The sequence below is a fragment of the Gorilla gorilla genome, chromosome 9 (assembly GCF_029281585.2).
Source record: "Gorilla gorilla gorilla isolate KB3781 chromosome 9, NHGRI_mGorGor1-v2.1_pri, whole genome shotgun sequence".
Taxonomy (NCBI): Eukaryota; Metazoa; Chordata; class Mammalia; order Primates; family Hominidae; genus Gorilla; species Gorilla gorilla.
The window spans coordinates 96,298,391-96,322,233 of record NC_073233.2 but is presented as its reverse complement, the minus strand read 5'-3'; the positions used below and the strand labels follow the sequence as shown (position 1 = coordinate 96,322,233).

At 40.1% G+C, this 23,843-nt stretch overlaps 1 long non-coding RNA gene across 1 annotated transcript in view; it reads right to left on the bottom strand.

The window, feature by feature from the left end:
* Positions 1–19,595: 19,595 nt before the first annotated feature.
* LOC134756468 (uncharacterized) overlaps positions 19,596–23,843 on the bottom strand; it is a 54,492-nt gene continuing 50,244 nt past the window's right edge. Inside the window, exons 2-3 of the long non-coding RNA XR_010129172.1 lie at positions 23,361–23,471; positions 19,596–22,574 (exon numbers count right to left, since the gene is read on the bottom strand). This is a non-coding gene — a long non-coding RNA (uncharacterized lncRNA). The remainder of the gene's footprint in view (positions 22,575–23,360; positions 23,472–23,843) is intronic.

Below are 23,843 nucleotides of genomic sequence, written 5' to 3'. Positions count from 1 at the left end.
CAGATATTGTGAGCTTTCCGAGGGGAGGCATAAGCGCCAGGCTGGAAGCAGGCGGGATGATAACACAAAACAACTCAGGAGAGAGCTCTACAGCCCAGTGACTGAGGGATGAGGCTCTATGGGTGAGTAGAATCTTTGCTACTTGTAGATGGATTTTGTTTCTCTCTCACAAGACCTTTCTAAGTCCTGCCTGCTCCCTGGAGAAAGAGCTCAGAATGTGAAAACAATGCATACTTTTATTTGACTGAGAATTTATGTAAGCAAAAATAAGGAGTAGAAAGAAAAACAAAAGCCCTGTATAATGGCATGAAAACTACATTAGAAAACAGGAGAACAACTGTATTTGTGACCTCTGACAATTTTAGCCTCTATTTTGTCATCAGCGAATGAAGGGCCTTAGATGATGTCAAAGTTAGCTTTTAAGGTTTATTTCTGTGAATTAATAATTGTTTATTTTAGTTGAAGAGAAGAATTTAAGAAAAAAAAAGAAAAAATGTAAATAAATTAGTAGGTCTTTCTAAGAAGTAAAAGGGAAAATTGGCCTAAGTTGATTATGATGATTGTTGATAACAGGACATTCTACCTACTGACTGACCCCTTTAAAAATAAATAAATAAATTTAAGGGGTACAAGTGCAGTTTTGTTTCACAGATATATTGCGTAGTGGTGAAGTCTAGACTTCTAGTGTAGCCATCACCTGAATAATGTACATTATACCCGTTAAGTAATTTCTCATCCTTTAGCCTCCTCCTACCTTCCCATCCTTCCCAGTCCAAAGTCTATTATTTCACACACTATGCCCTTGTATACACATTATTTAGCTCCCACTTGAATTTGTTTCCCTATCTCCATTCTGTTATCTGTTCATCACCTATACATTGTCTCAACCATTAAAAAACTTCCCCGTGGATTGTCCTGCCTCTATTCTTATCACTTGCCAATTTGTTTCCATTCTGCAGCCAGAGACATATTTTCCAAAATACAATTCTGTTCATGTTACTCCCTTGCTTACAAATCATAAATAGTTCACTGTTGGCCTCAAAACAAAATTCAAACTCCCTAGCATGCTGCATAATGCATTTTGTGATATGGCCCTAACGGAGTGCCACTCACAGTTGCAGGACTAGAGAACAAGCCTCCAAGGACTGAGGTGCTCTCAGAAAGTCTTCTTGGGACAGAGAACAGGAGTCATGTATTAAAAGAGGTGCACAGAAACTAGCAGGAATGCATAATATCAAATTTTAAGGGTTGAGAACAAAAGCCTGAGGCCCAGAAATAAATTCAAAAAGTCTGAAGCAGAACAAACAGAAATGGTGCAAAGACTGGGTAAAGGAGACACTTTGGACAAAGATAAAGGTGGAGTTCTTCATAAACTTGCTGCCCTAGTGTCTTCTAGGGGACAGGAGTAATGACGTAAAGGAGCCAGGAGGACTGGAGACTGCACCCCTTTCCAGCATCAACTCTTGCCACTTGCCTTCATCTATGCTGTCCTCTAGCCATGCTCAACTCCTCTGTGGTCACTGAAAAATACTCCAGGCTCTTTCATATGACTTTACCCATGCCTTCCCACTCTGGAATATACCTTTTTCTTCTGCCTAATAAACTCTTATTCAATCTTTAAGACTTGCCATAGATTTCAAACACTGAATAGACCCTTCCAGAGGCCCTGAAATAGTTCATTGTTCCTTCCCTATGTCTCCACAGAAACTTGTACATACCTAAAGGGTATCAAATAGTATATACAATTATTGTTTGTTAATGTGGCCATATCCACACCAGATTGTGAGTTTCTGGAGGATAAAGACATGCCTTATTCAATACATTAAGCGTAGGAGAAAGAGATTGACAGACTAAGATCCATTAAAGACATACATCTTTCTCATAAATGAACTTGAGAAATTAAAATAGAGCTCTATATTAAGTAGTATTATTTTTCTGACTTCAAGTGACCGCGGGGGATATTTTATTCTGATTAAAAATAGCTGTACCAAAAATATTCTTTCTGCCTACCCATAAGAGGGACACCTGTAAGGGCTAATACCCAAAATCTACAAAGAAACAGATTTACAAGAAAAAAACAACCCCATCAAAAAGTGAGCAAAGGATATGAACAGATACTTCTCAAAATAAGACATTTATGCAGCAAACAAACATATGAAAAAAAGCTCATCATCACTGGTCATTAGAGAAACGCAAATCAAAACCACAATGAGATGCCATCTCACATCAGTTAGAATGGCAATCATTAAAAAGTCAGGAAACAACAGATGCTGGAGAGGATGTGGAGAAATAGGAACACTTTTACGCTGTTGGTGGGAGTGTAAATTAGTTCAACCATTGTGGAAGACAGTGTGGTGATTCCTCAAGGATCTAGAACTAGAAATACCATTTGACCCAGCAATCCCATTACTGGGTATATACCCAAAGGATTATAAGTCATTCTGCTATAAAGACGCATGCACAAGTGTGTTTATCCCGGCACTGTTCACAACAGCAAAGACTTGGAACCAACCCAAATGCCCACCAATGATAGACTGGATAAAGAAAATGTGGCACATATACACCGTGGAATACTATGCGCCATACAAAAGAATGAGTTCATGTCCTTTGCAGGGACACGGATGAAGCTGGAAACCATCATTCTCAGCAAACTAACACAAGAATAGAAAACCAATCACCACATGTTCTCGCTCATAAGTGGGAGTTGAACAATGAGAACACATGGACACAAGGAGGGGAAAACTGGGGCCTGTCGGGGGCTGGGGGAATAGGGGAGGGATAGCATTAGGAGAAATACTTAATGTAGATGATGGGTTGATAGGTGAAGCAAACCACCATGGCACGTATATACCTATGTAACAAACCTGCATGTTCTGCACATGTATCCCAGAACTTAAAGTACATATATATATATATATATATAAATATATATATATATATATATATATATATATATATATAAAAGAACCAAAATCAAAATACTAGACATGTGGGCTAAACAGTAACTTGCTTTAGGCATCACATAGAGTTTAAAAGTTGGTTTTCGGCTGCTTCCCAGAGCAAGATGACATAAGCTGCCTAGTCTGTCTTCCTGTGAATTTTCCATTGGTGGGGTAGGGGGGATAAACAGTAAAGAGAGCTGGAGTTGGATCTGGCACTGCTTACATCACACCAACACTTTCCTTTGGATGAGAAGCTACATATCTAGAAAGCTGGATTTGGGGAGAGAAAGCATTTGGAAAGACATGAATATCAAAATTCCTAAAGTTGATAGGTTTTTCATTGCTCTATTATCTTTCTGGGATGAGAAAAACACTTTGCTGTAAAAAAAAGAATTCAATTTAAGTAAATTCAATTCTGCAAATGTATATTAGGTTTCTGCTGGGATAAAAGGTCCTATGCTAAGTTGAGGAAAATCTCAACTTGAACACAAAAAGACAATCAAAAGACATAGAGATAAATCTGATGTTGAAATTATTTAACACAGATATTAAAGTACATATAACAAAAATAAGAGCATTACAAATAGTCCTATAACAATTAAAAATAGAAATATTACCAAAGAAATGATATTAAAAAAACATTTTAAAACTGGAAGATACAAAAACCAAAAAAAAGTGTTCACCACTCTTATTTAACATATTAATAGTATTAGAAATTCTACCCAGCATAATATGGTAAGAGAAATGAATAAATAGCATATAAATTGAAAAAGAACAAGTAGTACTATCCTTATTCACAGAAGACATGCTTGTCTACATAGCAAATCCCAAGCAATCTACCAAAAAAATATTAAAAATAATGAGCGAGTTCACCAAGGTTGCAGGATACAAAATCAACACACAAAAGTTAATTGCATTTCTACATACTAGCAAAATTAAAAACAAAATGGCATTTACAAATGTTCCAAAGAAAACAAAATATTTATACTTGGGTATAAATATAAAAACCTTGTACAATATCTATATGATAAAAATTATAAAATACTAATAAAATAAATAAAAGATGACCTAAACAAATGAAGAGACATACTGCATTTATGCATTGAAAGACCGAAAACAGTAAAGGTATGAATTCTCCCCAAATTGATCCATAGGTTTAGCAAACTTTCTATTAAAATCCCACTAAGAACTTTTGTGAATATAGACAAAATTATTATAAAACATATACAGAAGTTAAAGGACCTAGAATAGCTAAAACAATTTTGAAAAAGAAGAATAAAGTGATAGGAATCACCCTACCTAATGTTAAAACTTATTACACAACTACAGTAGTGAAGACAATGTAGTTTTGGCAGAGGGATAGGCACATAATTCAATAGAACACAACAAAGAGCTCAGAAAGAGCCCCACACAAATATCATCAACTGATTTTTGACAAAGGTCCAAGAGCTAATTTGATGGAGCAATTATAGTCTTCAAAAAAATCATGCCAGATTAATTAGACATACAGATTGGGGGGAAAAATGCATGTCAATTTAAATAAGAAAGAAAAGAAGAAAACATACACAAAAATCATCAGGACCTAAAACGATACAAAGAGTTCCTATTCTTAACACAAAACCATGCTCCATAAAATGTAAAACTGATCTCTTTTTTTTTAAGTAAAAACTTTTTCTCCGCAGAAGACCCTGTGAAGGAGATAAAAAGACAGTAAGATCCAGGCTGAGAGAAGACACTTAGAAACCACATATCCAACAAAGGAATAGTATCTAGAATATGTAAAGAACTCTCAAAACACAACAGTAAAAAATTACAGAATTCAACTAGAAAATGAGCAATAGACATGAATAGATGGTAATAAGCATAGAAAAAGATGTTCAGTATCTTTAGCCATTAAAAGAAGACAAATTAAAACTGCAGTGAGAAACCACCAGACATCTATCAGAATGACTAAAATGAAAACTTGTGATAACAAGAAATCCTGATGATGCAGAAAAACTGGATCATTCGTACAATGCTGGTGGGAATATAAACTGGTACGACCGGTCTGGAAGAATAAGGCAGTTTCTTATAAAACTAGGTGAAAGGTACATGAGATTTCTTTGACATTTTTTTTTTGCAATCTCCTATACATTACTACAAAGCAAAAAAATTTAAAATACATATTTACTGTTATCTTCTGTGTGATCATATTTAAACATTCTTAATTGACTTCCTATTATGGAAAATGAGGATTTTAACTTTTTTAAATTCTCCCTTTCCCTTCATCCCTCTCTTCCCCCATTATAGTTATTATGACAAGTATTGGTTAAATCTGTGTTTAGTATTTGTATAATTATGGTATTATAAATACTATTCACTGATGAAACAGGTAGCCTATTATCAGTACATTTCTTTTCTTGAATAAATTTCTACTTACACTGGTGTTAAAACCTCCTCTTTTTCCCATTCGTTTAGAGTAAATATATAGCTATGCCTTGGCCCTACTTTTTCGACAACTATACACAATTTTATACACAGAACACCTGTCAGATAGCCAATTCCATTTCCCCCTCAGAGACTTTGCTGAGATTCCCTGTCCTGTACTTTGCTCCGGATGCTGGTCTACATAAGTCGTGCTGCATGGTGGAAGACCTGGAAGTTCTGTCATCATTCTGGGAATTCTCCTCACTTGTTTCCTGTGTTTGGTTCCCTGCTTCCTCAATTCGATGTTGTCCTGTCTTGGTTTACTCCCTTTTTTTTTTTTTTTTTTTTTTTTTGGTGGTGCACATATCTAGCAGCTTCCTGAGAAGGCATGCATGCAGACAAATATTTTATATGGCTGAAACTATTTTAAATTTACCTTATACCTGATTGATTAGTGAACTGGGCTATGATTCTACACTGAAAAAAAAAAAATTTCTTCTCAAAATTTAGATTAGTACATAATAAAAAATTAATGCATTTATCTACAATTTTTTATTCTTAACATAAAGAATCTTAAATTTTATACATCTTAATCTTTATATATACTGTTTTTTACTACCTAGATCAATTTAAAATGAACCTTTATCATTGTAAATTTATGATTATTTCTTTGGGTGAATTCTCAGTGGGCCTTTTCCACCAGGAAACTCCTAAGAATTTTTCTTTTATCATTTCTTTGACAATTTCCTTCCTTTCATTTCCTGCTCCTTTTGTTCCTAAAATCCTTTGGTGAAACAACACCTTCTAAAGTAATGCCCTAAATTTTATTTTATTTTGTTTGTTTATTTGTTTTGAGACGTTGTCTCGCTCTGTCACCCAAGCTGGAGTGCAGGGGTGCTATCTCAGCTCAATGCAAGCTCCGCCTCCCTGGTTCACGCCATCCTCCTGCCTCAGCCTCCCAAGTAGCTGGGACTACAGGCACCTGCCACCACGCCTGGCTAATTTTTTGTATTTTTTAGTAGAGGCCGGGTTTCACCGTGTCAGCCAGGATGGTCTCGATCTCCTGACCTCATGATCTGCCCTCCTCGGCCTCCCAAAGTGCTGGGATTACAGGCATGAGCCAACGCACCTGGCCTATTTCTTCCATTTTTATCTCTGCCTTTTTTGCTGTACTTTGTGGATGATTTCATTGACTTTATATTCTAAACATTTTACATTTTTAAAAATTTTGAATACCATATTTTGTTTTCTGATAATTTTCTTGCTTTCTGATTGTTTTTTAAAGCACCTGGATTACATCTCACCAATACAATATCTTCCCTTATCTCTGTGGCTATTAATTATAATTTCTTTCATATTTTCTTCTACTTATTGGATTGTCCGTAATTTTTCTAAGTTCCTCTTTCATTTCTGTTTGCTTTATTTCTGTCTTTCATTTTAGGTATGTCCCACAATATTCAGTGATTGTTTCTTATTCATATTTAAAAGTGAGACCCTAAAGAGCTTATTGAAAGTTCTGTGCATATATTCAGGGCTTCTTAATTGGTATATATCACTCTAAACTGACCAGGAAGTATTTTAGACTTTTTTTACACTTCTCCAAATTTCAGTATATGTAGGCCCCTTCTCTGAATCAGTTGTGTTTCTTCCACTTTTCCTCCAGAGGAGAATCCTTTAAACTTCTATCAGCGGATATAAGCCCAGCTACTGACATTTTGAAGCTAGTTGAGCAAATGGATCTGGGATGGGAAATCTTACCTTCAATATAGACTTTAATCTAATCCCCCTGACATGCTTTGGATGTTTGTCCCCTCCAAATCTCACGTTGAAATATTACATTCAATGTTGAGGGTGAGACTTAGTGGTAAATATTGTATAATGGGGGTGGATCCCTCATGAACAGCTTAGCACCATCCCCTTGGTGATGAGTTCTTGCCCAGCTCACACTCAACCTGTTTAATAGAGTGTGGCACATCCTCCCTCTCCTTCTTGCTCCTACTCTCACCATGTGATATGCCTGCCTCCTGCTTCACCTTCCACCATGATTGTAAGCTTCCTGAGGCCCTCACCAAAAGCTGAACAGATACTGGCACCATGCTTCCTGTACAACCTGAAGAACCATGAGCCAAATAAACCTCTTTTCTTTATAAATTATTCAGCCACAAGTATTTCTTTATAGGAATGCAAAACGTGACCAATACATACTGTTTTAAGTACAGAGCTTTACTGTTCTGTTGAGTCTCCCCAAATCCATAGCCTCTCTCAGTCTCTCAAGAAAATATATCTCCAGTTTTTTTCACTCATGAAGGAGTGGGCTAAGTCCTCCTATGAAGACTTTAAAATAGTCCTTCAATTGTCAGCCCAGCCAGAAATCTCAAGAACTTTTTTTTAACTTGGAAAAGAGAAAGAAGAATGCAATTATTAACTCAGTTCCCATTATGTCTCTGACACTATGTTGCCACCATATTTACATTATCTTATTTAATCTTCCATACCTTATAAGATATATTATTCCTATTTTACAGAAGAGGAAGCTGAAACTCAAGTGGCTAATTAAGTTTCTCAACATCACACAACTAGTAAGAGTTCAACATAATTTATTAATAATAAATTTGATATAATGTATTGTTGGAGTTCTTTACTATTTTATCGAAGTTTGTGTGAAAGTTCCAAGGTAGGCACCAGAGTATTAGGAACGTCCTTGTGTATCAGCCGATACAGATGGCTTCTTAGATGTTCATGGACCTAACGTACATGATCCTGCCTTGCTGATTCCCTAGGGCACAGGCATCTTTTCTAAGTTGGGTAATGGCAATGGCTACCATATGGATAGCATACAGCTATCCTTAGCTGCTCCACACAGGCATATGCTCTATGGTGCTGAAAACACTCTGGAGGGTGAATCATAATGGGACATGAGAACTTGCTGTTTTCAGAACCCATCAACCTTTATCTGTTTCCCAGGCTAAGGAGATCTCTCAAAAGTATTTATATCACTGTCATCTCTACTTTTCAGGGACATGAATAGCATAATCTCCATAAGTTTTAAGTCTTTTACAGAAAAATAAAGAAGAGTGACAGATCTAAGAAGCTTCTGTTTCTCACTCTAGAGAAAATAATGAGGCAATGAATTAGCCTGATGAAATATTTTTTGGAATGGGAGACGGAAAAATAAAGGTAAACAAAACAATTTAATATCTGATCAATTATTCTGACATATACATACTACTTTTAAAAATCTGGCCATTTCAGCAAACTCTCTGTATGACACCACTGGTTTTTAAAATCATGTCTTTTTGTTGTTGGTTGAAGCCACTTGCAATATACAATGTGAATTGCTTTTTTTTTTTTTTTTTTTTTTTTAGAACTTTCCTATTTCTCTAGTAGACTTCCCTTCCAGGTGTCTTATGATGCTGTGTCATTACTGTTTTTTCTCCGAATTTCTTGAAATCTGATTCTTAAAGCAAACTTCAGGCTATGCTTACTGTTTCCTGTTCTCACTATTACAAACTAGCAACATATGGCAGCTTTCTACTCACAGGCAAGTCTCTTTCACTTCACTATATGTTTAGGCCTCAAGTGTCAGTTCCCCCTAGATACTTTCTCTTTCTCAGGAACAAAATCATCACAAAGTCAAGAATCTGTTACTCTTTTAGCTGAAGGAGTGTTTTTTGCAGATGCTGAGGGATTGGCTTTGTGTGCTTCTTTGGTTGGTGTATGGCAGATGCACCTGATGGCAGTAACAGCATACCCTGAGAATGCCCCTATGGTCTAAGAAGAATGTGTGTTCAGAGTTTTGAGCTAAGGAATCTGGGAGTGGCCAACCTGGAGATTTATGCCTTATGTATGAGGAACATATGAACCCTCAGTCCATCACATGGAATACAGGTCATACAGAGGATCGAGGCCCTTTGTATGGGCTTAAATGAAGATTGCCAGGTGGAGGTTGTGCTAAGGGGAGGGTGCTAAGTGAAAATACTATATAAACTTCATACTTTTTACAAGTGGTTGCAGTTCTCCTGTCTAGCCTGCTACTACTGGACCACCTTGCATGTGAGTCCCCTCAGTAAATCCTATGTCTTATTCACTGGCTCTAGTTCTCTTCTTTGGCCTCTTATACGTGATGCTATCCCTACTGAAGGAAATATGGGTCGAGCATGACAGTTGGGACATGTTTTCTCATTTCTGTCATGGGTATCTGCTGCTTGTATGTACAGCTACTATGATGTCACCTCTGTTCCTCTCCTGCTATCCCCACGAAAATGGACTCTAAAATCTAATGTAAAGATTTCCACAGTATACACACTTTGATATACAGTAGAACCCTGCCCCCCTGTAAGGTACATGGATGTGCTTTGGTCAAGGATAGGCCGGGGTGCATATCCAGGCCTACATGACTCAGCAAGTTTGAGGCACAGGCGCACACCTCCATCTGTTATATCACCTGTTTTTGTAAGTTCATGCTTGGCTCTGAGCCACTATTACCTATAAAAGGTATAATTGCCCTGCTAAAGCTGTACAGGGGCTCTTGGGGCTCGGCTTGGTTCAACATGGATCTTGTGCTGGTGCCCAGAGAGAGGGCCAAAGCTGCCCCGTCTTGCAGATGCACAGAGGGGAGCCACAGCACTGCTCACGCTGGTGCCCAGATATAGAGTTAAGCTACTCACCGTGAAGGCAAGGGGGAGCCAGTGGTGCAGCTGCAGGCTTGAGGGCAGAAGGAGCCATAGAGCCAGAGCAGACAGCCAAGATAAAGGTGCCTACTGTAAAGTAGTGTAAGTAAGCTGTCGATGACAGCTGCTGCTGAATAAAACCATATTCACCTGCCTACAGCCCCCTAAGTGCTCTTTCTACCCATCCACCCTCTCCCCTCAGACTGCAGCATGGGCTGGACCTGGACCCCACAATCTGACAATTGACAATGTGGATGGGAAGAGGTGGGCAGATCTTCAGTCCCTGAGGGCTCCCTGGTTGGCTATGAGGCTGCAGCATGAGCTGTGGTACCTGGTGGCAGCGGTGCTGCATGGAGGGGAAACATAAATGATAGTGGATGGGTCTCCCGGGAGTGTGGAGAAGGCGCTGCATCACCTGGAAGTGCAAGCATTGACAAGAAGCATGCCTTTACAAGCAGAGTCAGATGGCCATTTGTGACTGTGCTGTAGGGCGTGCATGCCCAGTCCTTGCAGGACGCAGCGCGGGGAGAAGGAAAAACCTCCATTGCAGGTTCACCCAGTGATCCACCTGAAAATAGAGCATGAGCAGCTGTCAGGCCCCAAGGGTGGGCCAGACCCCACTACTGTGGTGAAACACATTACCTTTGTTGCCTGTGTCCCCGCTAAGTTGTGGGAGTTAAGCAAGTAATGTCGGCAGTCACGTACAGACTTAGTGCAAGTCATTTGGGAGAAGGATATTGCTTCACGGCCCAGTCCTGCCCTAGGGTTCCACTTCAAAGAGTACCTGCTGCCGTTAGCGGGAGTGTAAAGCCTTTTCTGTTTGATAAGAGAACTGGTCGAGATGCGCGGCTTTTGGGGGCGGCACCAGACAACCAGAGCTACCTTTGGACTTGGCAATCTACTGGTCCCTGAACCTGGATAAATTTCCAGGCAGAGCTGCATTTATTAATGGCTGTGAAGACCAGTCAGTGAAAGTGAAAACCTGTGTCTTTGCATCTTGGCTTGGGCCGCTTGGCTGTCTGTGTATGCACTGTGTCTCTCCCATACCTGATGCATTCTGGGGCTGAATGTTTTGCATGGTTTGGTAACTGTGATGTCTGTTACGGGCTTGATGGACCATTTGACAACAGAATAGGGACAGTCCACTGAGAGCCAGGAACAGTTTGCCTTCATGGGAAGGCAACAATGAACTTTCACAGTGTTGCTGCAGGGCTATTGTATGGCCCCAACATATGTTGTGATTTTGTTAATAATGTAATGTTAACCTCTGATTCTCTTGCAGGTTGAAAAGTGGCAGTGCCCTTTCTTGCCTGGAATTAGGATGATGAGGCTAAAACAGCCTTTCTGTGTAGTAAATCAAGGGTGCCCATTTATACTAGATGTACATCTAACCACAGATAGTTTTGGCTAGGGCCTATAGCAGTGCATGGAGTGATTGGAAGTGCCAGTGGGCTGTTAGTCTCAGCTGTGGAAGGGAGTTGAGCTCTGGTGTTAATAGAGAAGCAGTTAGTAATAGCAGGATGGGTGTGTTCCTGGGTAACCAGCCCCCGGACTGGGAAAGCAGCTAGTGACTGCATGCTACTCTCCTCGCTCCGGGCCCATAACACTTGGGGGTAGCTAGAATGAACTGTATCCGGCATCTGGTTCTTACTTGAGGGCCATAACACCCAAAGTCGCCCACACGTTCCCCTTAAATAAGACATCACGATGGATCACAGGTCTATCACCCTATTAACCAGTCACGGGAGCTCTCCATGCATTTGGTATTTTCGTCTGGGGGGTGTGCACGCGATAGCATTGCGAAACGCTGGCCCCGGAGCACCCTGTGTCGCAGTATCTGTCTTTGATTCCTGCCCCATCCCATTATTTATCGCACTTACGTTCAATATTACAGGCGAGCATAACTACCATAATGTGTTAATTAATCCATGCTTGTTGGACATAGCAATAGCCAACGAATGCGCACGCAACCGCTCTTCACACCAATACTACAATAAAAATTTCCACAACCCTCCCCCTCCCCCCACCTCTGGCCATAGCACTCAAAAACATCTCTGCCAAACCCCAAAAACAAAGAGCCCTAACATCAGCCTAACCGGATTTTTCATCTTTTGGCGGTATGCATTTTTAACAGTCACCCCTCAACTAACATATTCTCCTCCCTCAACTCCCATCCTACTAACCCTGCCAATGCAACTCCTACCCACCTTACTCAACATATACACCGCTGCTAACCCCATACCCCGAACCAACCAAACCCCAAAGACACCCCATACGGTTTATGTAGCTTACTTCCTCGAAGCAATACACTGAAAATGTTTCGACGGGCTCATACCGCCCCATAAACAAATAGGTTTGGTCCTAGCCTTTCTATTAGCTCTTAGTAAGATTACACATGCAAGCAACCCCGCCCCGGTGAGTCACCCTCTAAATCACCACGATCAAAAGGAACAGGTATCAAGCACGCAACAATGCAGCTCAAAACGCTTAGCCTAGCCACACCCCCACGGGAGACAGCAGTGATAAACCTTTAGCAATGAACGAAAGTTAAACTAAGCTATACTAACCCCAGGGTTGGTCAATTTCGTGCCAGCCACCGCGGTCACACGATTAACCCAAGTCAATAGAAACCGGCGTAAAGAGCGTTTTAGATCAATTTCCCTCAATAAAGCTAAAATTCACCTGAGTTGTAAAAAACTCCAGTTGATACAAAATAAACTACGAAAGTGGCTTTAACGCATCTGAACACACAATAGCTAAGACTCAAACTGGGATTAGATACCCCACTATGCTTAGCCCTAAACTTCAACAGTTAAATTAACAAAACTGCTCGCCAGAACACTACGAGCCACAGCTTAAAACTCAAAGGACCTGGCGGTGCTTCATATCCCTCTAGAGGAGCCTGTTCTGTAATCGATAAACCCCGATCAACCTCACCACCTCTTGCTCAGCCTATATACCGCCATCTTCAGCAAACCCTGACGAAGGCTGCAAAGTAAGCGCAAGTACCCACGTAAAGACGTTAGGTCAAGGTGTAGCCCATGAGGTGGCAAGAAATGGGCTACATTTTCTACTTCAGAAAACTACGATAGCCCTTATGAAATTTAAGGGTCGAAGGTGGATTTAGCAGTAAACTAAGAGTAGAGTGCTTAGTTGAACAGGGCCCTGAAGCGTGTACACACCGCCCGTCACCCTCCTCAAGTCTACTTCAACGAACATTTAACTAAAACCCCTACACATTTATATAGAGGAGATAAGTCATAACATGGTAAGTGTACTGGAAAGTGCGCTTGGAAGAACCAGAGTGTAGCTTAACAGAAAGCACCCAACTTACACTTAGGAGATTTCAACTCAACTTGACCACTCTGAGCCAACCCTAGCCCCAGACCCAATCCACCTTACTACCAAACAACTTTAACAAAACTATTTACTCAAATAAAGTATAGGTGATAGAAATTGTAAATTGGCGCAATAGATATAGTACCGCAAGGGAAAGATGAAAAATTATAACCAAGCACAATACAGCAAGGACTAACCCTTGTACCTTCTGCATAATGAATTAACTAGAAATAACTTTGCAAAGAGAACTAAAGCTAAGACCCCCGAAACCAGACGAGCTACCTAAGAACAGCTAAAAGAGCACACCCGTCTATGTAGCAAAATAGTGGGAAGATTCACAGGTAGAGGCGACAAACCTACCGAGCCTGGTGATAGCTGGTTGTCCAAGATAGAATCTTAGTTCAACTTTAAATTTACCCACAGAGCCCTCCAAATCCCCCTGTAAATTTAACTGTTAGTCCAAAGAGGAACAGCTCTTTGGACACTAGGAAAAAACCTTGTAAAGAGAGTAAAAAATTTAATACCCATAGTAGGCCTAAAAGCAGCCACCAATTAAGAAAGCGTTCAAGCTCGACACCTATTATCTAAAAAATCCCAAACATACAACTGAACTACTTGCACCCAATTGGACCAATCTATTACCTTACAGAAGAACTAATGTTAGTATAAGTCATTTCAGGCCCATAAGAGCATGGCAGGATGGGTTACAGTCATCATGCAGGCAACTTGCCCTGTAGCTGGATGGGTGCATTCGTGGATAATGAGCCCCTGGACAAGGATGGTGCAGACATCCATTTTAATGAAGTAGGGTGCCTACTTAGAGCAGCAGAGTATGCTGAGTACAACTCCCTTAGCAGCAGAGTTACAAGAGGTTTTAGGGCTTGTAGTCCTAATGCAAGATAAGGCCATGGGGCGTGAGGCACCCCTAGACCCTGAGCCTTCACCATTAGGAAGGGTGTCCCCCCATTCCTAATAGGGCATGGTACACAGCTGGGTCTAGCTGGGGTGCTACTGCTGCCTGGACTGCTGGTGCAGCCCAGCCTAGTACTGACACCATATGGTTTAAAACCAGGTGTAGGCAAAGTTGCCAATAAGCTAAACTCAGGGCAATGTGGATGGTAATCACCAAGGAAGTGACACCTACTGTAATCTGCGCCAATAGCTGGGCAGTTTATCAAAGCTTGTATATGTAATGGGCCTGCATGCCCAGAAGCTTATGTATGTATCAGGCCTGTGTGCCCAAAGCTTATGTGTCAGGCTTATGTGTCAAGCCTATACGTATGTACTGGGCCTGTGTGTGCAAAGCTTATATGCATAACCTGTGTGTCCAAAACCGATGTCTCTCTTGGCCTAGGGGGTGGAGTGTAAGGTACATAGATGTGCTTTGGTCAAGGATAGGCCAAGGCAGATATCCAGGCCTTCATGACTCAGATAGTTTGGCACACAGGTGCAAGCCTCTATTTGTTATATAACCTGTTTGTATAAGTTCATACTTGGCTGTGAACCACTATTGTCTGTAAAAGGTATAATTGCACTGCTAACACTGTACAGGGGCTCTTGGGGCTCAGATTGGCTCAACATGGCTCTTGTGCAAGCTCTGGTGTCCAGAGAAAGAGAGAGAGCCAAAGCTGTCCATCTTGCAGACAAAGGAGAGCCACAGCATGGCCCGCACTGGTGCCCAGGGAGGGAAAGAGTTAAGCTGCTGACCCTGAAGGCAAGGGACAGCCAGCCATGCAGCTGCAGGCATGAGGACAGCAGGAGCCACAGAGCTGGAGTAGATGGCCAAGATAAAGGTGCACAGTGTAAAGAGCTAGTGTAAGTAAGTTGTTGATGAGAGCTACTGCTGAATAAAACCATATTCACCTGCGTACGCCCTCCTCCACCCTCCCGCTGCCACCCCACCCCCGGCCCCCCCGTGTGTTCTTTCTACCCATCCACTCACTCCCCTCGGACCACAGCATGGGCTGGACCTGGACCCTGGGATATGACACTCCCACACTACAAAAATGTACTGTTTTTGGAAAGAGCTTACCCTTAAGCCACCATTTTCCAAGTTTGAGCTTCAACCCAGAAAGTCTCAGTAATTTTAATAAATTTGTATTGATTGCCTGATGTGCTAATCTCAATTTCACATATGAATATGAACATATACCCCTTCTGGTCTTCTTTATTATTTTCTTTTTTTTAGAGTTATAAAATACTTGATGTTTTTCTGTCTTTACTCTGGATCTTAAAGTATTTTCTCTCACCTTCTCCATAGTTCAGTGCTGTTAATTGACAAAAAAGCTATCTAGTAGGCCATATATTCTCAAAACTCAATGCATAAGGAGCACCTGTAAAGCTAATTTACAGAAGCTAACTCAGTGTCTTCCAACCCCCTTTTCCTGCTGAGCTCAGTAAGTTAGTGATAAGGCCCAAGAATTGGTATTCTGCAGACCACATATTGAGAAGAGCTATTCCAGACAAGCAAGTGTCCCCCACTTCAGTGAGATGAGCTACATTATCCAAGTTTCATCATTCCAATATCTTAGGCCATTGTCCAGAAATTCAGATGATTGCCAATACCATCTGTGGAGCCAAATGTTCAACTGCATGATCATTTTTCTCTTTTAAAGTCTTCTGGATAGGAGAAAATGTTGAACATACCACCTGGAATCTGTAGTGTCCTTACTTCCTTCAACTTTCTACCCAAACCTCAGAAAGCATTATATTTTCAAATGCCACCAAGTGAGAAAGAGCAAGAAATGGTTAACTCTTTTGCCAAAACTTATCCTTCCCCTATACAATACATGCTTTGGAAAAATAGGACATCTCCTGAAGGATAAAGATGTTTACATTCATTTGCATCTAAATGAAGCAGTAGAAAGTTACTAATCACTGATAAGGGCTACCTGCCTCCTATGTTCAAAGGCGAGACTTACTTTACCTAAAATTATTTGAAAATTATTCTTACTGGAGCATGTGTTTCCCAAGATCTAATTTATCTCAATCAGTGGTTCTAAACCAAGTGCAATTTTGACACCAGGGGACATTTGGCAAAGTTTGGAGACATTTATGTGTGTCATGAGTGAAGAATGGGGGAGCTACTGACATCTCGTGAGTAGAGACCAAGGATGTTGCAGTACATAGTACAATGTACAAGACACCACCCCACCCCACCAAAAAACAGGAAATAAATGTAAATAGTGCCCAGATTGAGAAACCCTGCTGTATATGAAACAAGCATCATACCTACCATGAATACACAGTAACTACCATATGCTATTTGTATTCTTATTAAATATATGCATCATGTTAGATCAGTGTCATAACCTTTCAAAATTCATTCTGATCCCTCAGCTTTTGGCTTTCTTATATAACTTTCTATTCCATATATTACTTTCTATTTTTTCTGTATTAGAGGCATTATCATGAACATCTGTGTTTTTGTATCCCCAGCAACTCTATCGGAACAGCATCTCAGCTGCTGCGTGTGATTACTATAAGCCAGCCAATCATGAACTCCCAAAAACCCTAAGCACATGGGTGATAACAGGGCCCAATGCTAAGCCGATCTTTTCCTGCTGGGAATGACACACTTAAGTGAAGACACACAAGAATACAAGATCTTTGTAACTAAGTCATCCAGTGGTACTACTCTAAAGAGAACGGTTACACATTTCTGCTGCTGCAAGCTGCGCTGAGTTCTTTACCTTTTAATTACTCAGAATATTTTCACTTTTTGTTTGTTCATCATCATTAAAGACTGATACATGTTGCTAGTAGCCAAAGAACAAGAGATAATAAACTTTTTTTTTTTTCTCGCACTGTCGCCCAGGCTGGAGTGCAGTGGTGCAATCTCAGCTCACTGCAACCTCAGCCTCCTGGGTTCAAGCACTTCTCCTGCCTCAGCCCCCCGAGTAGCTGGGATTATAGGCGACCACCACCACGCCCAGCTAATTTTTGAATTTTGGTAGAGATGGGGTTTCACCATGTTGTCCAGGCTGGCCTTGAACTCCTTACCTCAAGCAATCCACCCACCTCGGTTTCCCAAAGTGCTGGTATTACAGGCGTGAGCCACCGCGCTCCGCGGGATAAATATTTCTTTATTGTTGATCTGCTGACACAGCGAAGAGAGATTCTCCCAGCTGCTTCACTTCTTCCTTTTGAAAGAAACTAGCCTGAATGTGTTCACAGTTATTTGGGACTTACCTCTGGTGAAGAAAGCAGTATACATCCCTTGAAGTTCTGAAGCCCTCGCCTGAGCCCACTCAATAAACAGAATATTTTACAACAGTGTTACTTAAAAGGTGGCCTGCCTTCCAGGAGTACCTGCAGCTTATTAGAAATGCAGATTATGGAACTCACATGACAGCAGGTCTCAAATTTCAGCCTGCATAAAAATCACCTGGAAGGCTTGTTAAATGAAGAGGCCTAGCTTGCCCCCGCAGAGATTCAGCAGGTCTCAGATGGGGCCCAAGAATTTTCTTTTCTGTCCAGTTCCAAGGCAGTACTGCTATTGCTGTTGTTCTTCAGACCACATTTAGAACAGCTCTGTGAGAACATGTCACTTTTTCTCCTTTTTAATCTTTATCTTATCTGACATAAAGCGCAGTTGCTTCAGTTGCAAATAAAAGAAACCCACCTCAAACTGACTTAAATAACAAAGGGAACTTATGTCCTGATACAAATTGCAATTTAGAGGTTTGAGGGTTTCAGCTGTAGCCCAATTATATTGCCAACTGCCTGGTTCCTTCCAAGTAATATTCTTTTTGAATATTGCTGAAAACTGTGAAGCTGTCAGGTCTGATGTGGATGTGTTTACTAATGTGGTCACTACTCAAATTTATCTTTAACCATATCCATATAGCATTTTTAGCATATTGTAGGCCTTCAATGAATAATAAATACAGATCTCTGTCATTCCTTCTTCTTTGAACAAGCTGTTGTCTACCTGGAAAATAATTTTTTATCTACTCATATATCCCTTCCTTATATCACAATAACTCCCAAATATCAAGAACCCTTACATGCTAGGTAGAGAAGCGAGAACAAAACAGCCATAGTACTACTTTAAAAAGCTTTAATAACTTTCTAAGAAGCTTTCCTAACTTCCTACCCTTATTCCCATTCCCTAAGCCAACTTAGGAATACTTGCTAGTGCCATCCTTCCCCTCATACTATGTACCCCATGATATTGTATATATAAAGTAAATAGAAAAACATAAATAAGTATAAAGTGTAATAGATACAATAAAGTAGAAAGAGATGACTGGGGGAATGTGACAATGTAGATATAAAGGCCATGGGGATTTTGTAACTTAGATCAGGATCATCTCAAGTGATCTTATTACGATGCTCTCATTTTGAAGTGTGAAACACACAGGGTAATAAACATTGGGAAAGCATAAAAAATCCCATAAAAGAAATTACATTATGTTTTATTAAATCAGAGTTTAAAAATATCTGATTATGTCTTGAAAAATCAATAACGTTGTATTCTTTTTTAATAATACTCTTCTGTCTTGGGATAGTTAACTGTATTTACTGTTATTTTTCCACATAAGCAGAAAAAATAAAGCCATGAGGGAGTGTATTGGAGATGTCTGCAGTTGAGTCAATCCTGTAGAGTACAGAGTTGATTTATAACTCCATTTGATCCATTTGCTTTACTGATGGTCTTTTCTCTTCCAATCCAGCATGGTAAAGATCTGTCAGAGAAAACAAATGACTCAGACTCCATGTGCTGTGTCAGTGTGCAGTTTATCCGTCGTCCTTCATGTTCTTCCCTTATGCACATCTAACAATGTCTCTCAAGGTTAGTGAAAGAGTGAGCATACCTGCTAAGCAAATTGGAAATAAAATCAGAAATGTTTTTTGGAGAAAATGCAGCAAAGAAGCCATCTCCTGCCTCCTGCCCCAGTTTATCATGTCTTTAAGATTTTCTTTTTTGTCTTCTTCATCTCTCAACTCATGAACTTTGGCATTGACATAGCCAAGATGATTTTTTTCTTTCTTTCTTTCTTTTTTTTTATTTTTATTCTTTTTTTTTTTTTTTTTTGGTTGGAGAAGGGGTTATGCTTTGCTGCCCGGGCTAGAGTGCAGTGGTGTGATCAGAGCTCACACCACTCACACTACTGGGGAGTAGTCCTAGCTACTCCAGAGGCTGAGGCTCAAATGATCCTCCCACCTCAGTTGCTGGAGTAGCCAGGACTACAGGGATGTACACCAGGTCCAGCTAATTGGTTTTTTATGTTTTGTAGAGATGAGATCTGGCTATGTTACCCAGGCTGAACTTCAATGCCTGGCCTGAAGTGATCTTCTCACCTTAGGCTCCCAAAGTGCTGGGATTACATGTTAGAGCCACCATGCTCAGCCCAAGATGACTTTTTATGGTTGAATTTTCATGTTTCTATAAACAATAATGATGGTGATGGTGATCTGGTGGCTTTGTCAAAGGTCAAGAAAGTTCCAGGACTGTTGAGTTAGAAATAGCGTGTGGTGTTGTTTGGGTCATTCACAGCTGACAGATGGGCAAACCACAAGCAAAGGAAATGAAAAAGACAGCTGCTGGGCAATTCTGTAAAAGACAGGATCAATTTTTTGTGGGATAAAGGATTCTTACAATTTTGGACACCACACTAAGAAAAAAGGAATGCAAAGTAACAAAGAAATTGTATGAAAAGTGTTTAGAAAATGAAGAAAAGAAATGGGAAAAATTTACAAATATAAAAGTGCTGATGGATACCACAAACATCACAAAATTCAGAAAAATAACAATATTCATATTAATAAACACTATCTTCTTTTCCATTACATACTCCCAATTGTAGATGCTATAGGGCACTTTTATATATAGCAGAATAACTCTGGCCCTGCAGGTTCACATGATGATACTAGGTAAACTTCATGGCGAGCAGTTAGGAATAGAACTGACAGTCATTGCTACACTTAACAATTACTTAGCTATTTACAAAAAGACTGCAAAGCTCATAAACTCTCACTAAACCCAAATAAAATGTACTCCCATTTCAATTTCCCCTTTTCTATATCCTAAAGTTGCCACAGGCTACTCTAATGCCCCTTTATAGGAGGCAGAGTATGCCAAGGGGTTGCAGTGGAAAGGGGCAACAGATGGAAATGATGTGGTTTAAATGTATTACAATTGTATATTTTACAAAGGCATAGAAGCAAGTTGATGATGATTCTGGAAGAGGACCTGGAAGGAGCCCCAGCAGGTGATGAGCCCTGAGGCTTAAGATTCGTCAGCTTTATAGTAAATCCAACCATTGTACTAGGTGTACGTATTGAGGAACTTGACTATAAAAATTCAGTAAATGTTTTGAGAACCTGTACTAGACAAATTGGGGGGATTTATGATGCACATGGTATGGAGGAAGGGAACCTATTTATTTATATTTTCATCTTGGGATTTTTATCTATGTGACTATATTACCTGTTCAAAAAAATAAGTAAATATTTTTAAATAGAAATTTTAAAAGAAACCAGTGAGACATGGTTCCTATTCCCAGCTTTGATAAGCTTTCTCAAATTATGCAGGGGTGAAAGAAGAAAAAATAACTGAGAGGTTCAAGAACCCTCAGGAATGAACCAATATATATAAGAATACCTATGAGAATATCTATATCTATGAGAATATCTATGAGACTATTGGAGCATTCAATTCAGACTTAATTCTGAGCAGGAAGGGAAGAAGAATGAAACCACATAGAGTAGAAGGGTATGCAGGCGGAGCCATTGTGGCATTAGAAGTCTGGTGCAGTCACAAAAGTTCATTTATAAACTCTCGTGCAGAATGATGGTCAAGCCATCTCAGATGCTAAGTAGGAATTCAGAAACTGGAAGGCCAGGCAAGGAACAGTTGAATGGGCTGGACCAAAGTGACCAGAGGAGGAAGTCTGCCTTTAAGCAAACTCTCACATGCCCCTGTTTACCACACAGTCATTAAACAAGCCAAGTGGTCCATTACTTGTCTTTTCTAGGAGGTAGCCTCACACCATAGATGTGTGACAAGCTTCCTCCCTTAGCCCTTTATGAGCCCCTGACCTACACTTACATGAACATAATAAAATAATTGTCATTTTAAGCCACTACAGTTGGGCGAATTGTTACACAGAACTGTAGCCAGAACACTATTTTTCATCCATTTATTTTTGAAGCAAGATACTAAGAATGTTGAGTATAAATTATTTTGAACCAAGTTAGAACATTTTTGTTCAAAGGTCTGGAGGAATTCCCTCACTGTGTTATGGCATGTTGTTAGATGAGTAGATAGATAAGTAACACAACCTTCAGAGAGTAGCAGTTGCTGTAACCTCCAAGAAGCAGAGTGTGTGCCAGTCCTCCTGTACAACTGCATTCGAATCATGCTGAGCTCCCAAGGCCTCTGCAGCCTTGCTGTGCCCTCTTACCTCTAACCTATGTGTGTGCTATCCCTTTTGCCAGGAAGAGCGCTTTCTCCTTTCTCCTACAGCTTCTCGCATGCTATTTCCTTTCTACTACCTTTCATTCCTTCGATCACTTCCGTCCTCTCATCACCACCTTCTTCTTTATCTAAATCTACTTGGCACCACTTCCTCTAGCAAACATTCTGTATCCAACTCCATACAGGGTAAGTGAGCTTAGCTTCTCTAATTTTACAGCCCCCTGCTTTTCTCTTTGTGAGCAATCACCACCTGCAGGTTAACTGCCTATCTGCATAACTCTTTCACAAAATTATAAAATCCCTGAGGATAGGGAAAAAGGCTATTTTATTGTGGTACCACCAATGCTCTAACATGCACCTAGAATTTAGCTCATAGTGTGTGCTCAATATTTACTGACCAAAAGGATAAATGAACTATAACGTGTCCTTTAATACTGCAAGGATTCACTTAAGTGACTTTTTACCCCACTTCAGTTTTTGTTAGTATGCATTATGGACTAAATATTTGTGTGTCCCTCTCCCTGTCACCCCACTACAAATTCACATGTTGAAATCCTAACCTTCAATGCAATGGTGTTGAAAGGTATGGCTTTTGAGAGATAATTAGATTATGAGGTGAACCTCCTTAAATGGGGTTAGCACCCTTATAAAAAAAGACTCCAGAGAGTTCTCTTGCTCTCTTTCTACCATTGGAATATACAATAAGAAGTCAGCAGTCTGCAAACAGGAAGAGGGTCCTCTCCAGAACCTGATCATGCTGGCACTCTGTTGTTGGATTTCCAGCCTCCAGAGCTGTGAAAAATAAATTTTTATTGTTTAAACAATATAGTTGGTAGCATCTTATTATAACACCCCAAGCTAAGACAGTGTATATTGGCCAAATGGGACTGAACCTTTATTCCATTCTCAGAGAAGAGGAGGAACCATTCTGTGAACCAATACCAAGACTTGGGCCAGTGAGAGCCATTGGATAATCTCTATATTGACCTGGTTCCTAATATTCTATGACCAACTATGATGGGCCAGTAATAAAGTGATACCCCCAATTCTGTTGGAAGTGGTATAACTTCAGAAGGATCTGCCCACACTCTCTTTCAGGAGGCTTTTCAATTAAGCCTGGGCCAGTGTGGGCCATGCCCTGCCCATCTCCACAATTTAGACCTTCAGGTGGCTGTGGTAAAGGAGAAGGTCTGGCCTACAAAAGCATGGCCATGCTGACCCTGACTGAGGCTAGGCAAGGCTGTTCAGAAGCATGGGAAGGATGCAATCCTTAGTCAAATTACCTGGCCCAATTTTTGCTCTGCAACATATTTCCCATGAACAGGTAAAGCTGTACTCACTGATTGCTATGGTCTGAATATTTGTGTCCTCTCCAAATTCACAGGTTGAAACTTAGTCGCCAATGTAATGGTGTTGGGAGGTGGGACATTTTGGAGGTGATTAAGTCATAAGGGTAGAGCCCTAGGGAATGGGATTTTTTCCCTTATAAAAGAGGCCCAAGTGAGCTCTTTCACTTCTTCCATCATCTGAGGTCACCACTAAAAGGCATCATCTATGAACCAGGAAATGGGTCCTTACCAGGCACCAACTCTGCTGCTACCTTGATCGTGAACTTCTTAGCTTCTAGAACGATGAGAAATCAATTTCTGTTGCTTCTAAGGTACCCAGTTTATTATATTTTGTTATAGCCTGAAAACAGATGAAAAAAATTAATAAAATGAAGAAAATGGTAATAGCCACATCACTAGAATGTTCTTGAGATAAATTAGCTGATAAATGGGTAAAATGTAAAGACTTAACGAGGTATGGATAAGACATGGTAAAAACATCAGTAAAGGATGAAGGACATCATCTCTATTAATACAGCAAATAAGTGGCTCAGCCATTTACCCATGTCGTTGAGCAAGTCACTTTATCATCTTTGCACCTTTCTGCTCAAATGCAAAATTGAAGTAAAAGTTGTATCTACCTACATATGTTAATAAATGTAAAATGCTTAACCCAGAACCTAGCATGCACTAAATTCTCCTTAAAGATTAATGAAACACTTGTATGTATTCT